Source organism: Scyliorhinus torazame, chromosome 25 (assembly GCF_047496885.1).
Source record: "Scyliorhinus torazame isolate Kashiwa2021f chromosome 25, sScyTor2.1, whole genome shotgun sequence".
Lineage (NCBI taxonomy): Eukaryota > Metazoa > Chordata > Chondrichthyes > Carcharhiniformes > Scyliorhinidae > Scyliorhinus > Scyliorhinus torazame.
In genome coordinates, this window is record NC_092731.1 from 22,389,951 (window position 1) to 22,393,862 (window position 3,912).

At 50.5% G+C, this 3,912-nt stretch overlaps 1 pseudogene; it reads left to right on the forward strand.

Moving 5' to 3' along the window:
* Positions 1 to 2,650: 2,650 nt before the first annotated feature.
* On the forward strand, positions 2,651 to 3,102 carry LOC140402528 (thioredoxin pseudogene; annotated as a pseudogene).
* The last annotated feature ends 810 nt before the right edge of the window (positions 3,103 to 3,912 follow it).

Below are 3,912 nucleotides of genomic sequence, written 5' to 3' on the forward strand. Positions count from 1 at the left end.
TATTAGGCAGTCTCCATTCTTTAACATGAGTCCAAATAAAAAAACTCACTGAGTTTTCCCATCATGTGCTGTTCAAAAATTAATTCTTAGGAGATGGAGGTCACTCGCAAGGTCAGACATCATTACCCATTCCTGTTTGCCCTTGAGGTGCCTTGAAGTACAAGAGTCTGGGGTGAAGGTCCCCCCCGCAGCCTTCTTCGGTAAGGAGTTTCCAGATTTGACCCAGTGATGATGATAGGATAGTGACACATTTCCAAGTCAGGATGGTGTGTGGCTGGGAGGGAGGGGAACTTGATGACGGTGGTGTTCCCAAGATCTGCTTCCCTTGCACTTCCAGGTGGTCTCAGGGTTGGGAGATGGTCACAGGAGCCTTGGCAAGCTGCTGATGTGTAAAAAGACTTGGCAAACATATTTTACTATGAACGACCCAGTCACTCGGTGAGTAAATGCTTCATTCAGGGGAATGGGGTTAGGCAGGAGCAAAGTTAATTTTAACCGAAAAGACTGGAACCACTGAGCAGGGTCGTGGGGCGAGCAGGCTTCGCTTAACATTTCAGGTCAATAGTATTTCAACAGAACTAATGGACTAAACAGCCAAGATCCAGTTTGTTTGCCTTCTACAATCCTGTTTGTCACATGATACAATGATAATGGAATTGTTACCTAATCGTAACAATCACTCCTTATCAATTAGTCTACAGAAAACTCAGTCATGGGGTTAGAAAACCACCAATGGTGGAGAGCTCTCAGAACCTTAGGTCCAGAGTCACTGGACTCTGGCACTGCCTCGGCCGAATCCCTCATCGTCCCGATACTACCTCTCGACTTGACGATGGCAATGCACGCCAGCCTCTGCATTCTACCCTCCATAGACTAGTGGTCAACGCAAACTCTGCTGCCCATGTCCTAACTCACACCGTGTTCCGTTAATCCATCGCTCGCTGACCTACATTGACTCTCGGCTAAGCAACACTTTGATTTTTAAGTTCTCACTCCTTGTTTTAATTTCTCTGTGTCTATGGGCAGGATTTATTGTGTAAAGTTGCCGTGTGTTTCACGGCTGCGGTACCGACCTGCCATTAGCTGACAGTGAGGTCCTCTGTGGTCAACAGGGCTTCCTGTTGAATGCACTCCTCGCTGCTGTGAAACCCGCGGCGGAGATGCGTTGTTGGCGGGACCGGGAGATCCTGCCGGCGTGAATGGCCAGAACGCTCCGGCCTAAGTCTCTGACCCTAGAACCAGCTGAGATATCTGCACTCCAATTCTGGCCTCTTGCGAATTCCTGAATTTAATTGCTGCAACATTGGTAGCGACGCCTTCAGCAAATCCCGCCAGCGTGACCCGCACTTTTAAAAACCTTCATCTAATCCTGACTCGCTTAACTCCCCCCACCAATATGTGCACATTTGTTTAAAAATTTTTTTTAGAGTACCCAATTCTTTTTTTTCCATTAAGGGACAATTTAGCATGGCCAATCCACCTACCCTGAGCATCTTTTTGGGTTGTGGGGGTGTGGTGATACACCACTGTACTTCCCTAGCATTGTACATAGTTATGTAATAGTTGTGTGTAACGTGGCCCTGTAACCCTGTGTATTGTACTGTGTATTGTACTGTAGCTCTGTAGAGGTTCGGTCACCTGTATGTAACCTGACCTGGCCACGGAGAGCTCCGCCTTGGCCACTCCCCTGGGAGTTAGGTATAAGACCCAGCTTCTGAGACCGGACCCATTTTGTCTGGGGTCGTCTGTGTCAGGTAAGCTTCCTATGTAGTGTATTAAAGCCTTGGTTAAAGTCTCACATGTCTTTGTGGTTCTTGACGCTTAGTGCATCAGGGGGCGAGACCCATGCAGACACGGGGAGAATGTGCAAACTCCACACGGACGGTGACCCGGGGCCCGAATCCAACCCAGGTCCTCGGCGCCCTGAGGCAGCAGTGCTAACCACTGCGCCACCCTGCCATCCACAGGTGCACATTCGTGACCGCAAACTAAGAGGTTGGTGGTGCAGTGGGTAGGAGATGTCATGTTATAGGATGCATTCATTGACCATGAGAATAAGTTAATCAGATTTCTGGTGGATCTGCTGCCAAGCCGGTGGGGGGGGGGGGGGGGGGGGTGAGGGTGAGGGGGGGGCGGGGGTCCAGACTGGTACTCCTCTCTGATTCTGCTGTGGAGAGAGAGAGAGATCGATTGATTGATATTTATTGTCACATGTACAGAAGTACAGTGAAAAGTATTTTTCTGCGGCCATGGGAACGTACACAGTACGTACATAATTCAGTTTTCGACATTATTCAGAGTTTTAGACAATTCAGCGTTTTAGACATAATACAGAGTTTTAGATTGAAGAGCTTTGGTCATACGGCCATGCTGTCTCTGGGATCTTTCTGTGCCCCCTGGTGAGAGCTCCAGCCAAGCGTCGAGACGGCCAGGAAATCCCCCCCTCTGATTGGCTCCCCGCCCCATCAATCAGCCGCCTTCCACCCAATGGAGCCGCCGCCCTCGCGGGCCCATTCATAAGAAAGTAAGGAGCAATCTGCAGCAGCCAATGAGAATCGGCCAATGGGGGGGGTTGACGTCACAATGGGGAACTGGTCACAATGGTGGGGGGCGTGCTGAGGAGGGCGGGGCCAGTGGGGCCAGGGACCCGGAAGCGGCAGCAGCAGCATGGTGGTGAGACACGTGGAGGACGCCAAGCAGCTGACCACCCTGCTGAGCCAGACCGAGCAGCTGGTGGTGGTCATGTACTCGGCCGAGTGGTGCACCAACTGCCGCATGATCCGGCCGCACTACTACAACCTCTCCGAGCAGATGGGCAACGTCGTCTTCGTGGAGGTGGACGTGGACGACGCCGAGTCCATGGCCCGGTCGGCCGGCATCACCTGCATGCCCACCTTCCACTTCTTCAAGCGCTCCGCCAAGATGGGCGAGTTCTCGGGCACCAAGAGGGACAAGCTGGAGCGCCTCCTGGACGAGCTGCAGTGAGAGGGGGTGGGGGGACCTGTTGGAAGTTTAAAAAAAAAAAGACTAGAAAAACACGAAAGAAAAAAAAAAACGAAGTTTGAATTTTCTGGATAAATAAAACTGCAACTAAAAGTATAACAGCCAGAGGAAATAAGGGAAGCAATTTTCAAAATTCATTTTTGGGATGAGCCCATCCATCCCCAGTTGACCTGATGGTGGGACGCCTTCTTGAACGTTGCAATTGTGGTTGATTTGATGCAGCTTTCTTGGCCATTTCTGAGAGCAGTTAAGAGTCGCCCACGGCGGCTATGGGCATCAAATAGGATTTTGGAAAGTTTTGGGTTGTAACGGGATGTTTAAACACCAAGGGCGGGATTCTCTGTCCCGCCGCACCCTTTTTCGGATGTGGCGTGACCCCGCCAGCAGCGGGATTTTCCCTCCTGGCAGTCGACCAATGGGTTTTCCCATTGTGGACGCCCCCATGTCATCGGGAAATCCGCAGGTGTGAGTGCGCTGCTGGCGAAACGGAAGACCCCACCACCGGGAGAATCCAGCTGCGGTATTTTGGTTCAGGACTGACTCATGGGGGAGCTTGTATTTACACATTAGGAAAGAGCCACATTTGCCCCGTGTCTGCGTGGGTTTCACCCCCACGACACAATGATGTGCAGTGTGGGGGAATTGGCCACGCTAAATTGCCTCTTAATTGGGAAAAAAAAGAATTGGGTACTCTAAATTTTTAAAAGAAGAAAGTGTCAGCATTTATATAGTGCTTATCACATTCTATGGATGTACCATTGCACGATATGAGATGTGGTTGAATAGTACTCGGCCGCAGAGCAGTTCTGAAATGGAGTGCCATTCGAACAGAGTAGCTTAATTGGGAGTTTGGAGACATTGGGGAGTTCTGGTAGGTATTGGTGAGTGGGATCTGTAAAAACTGATGCC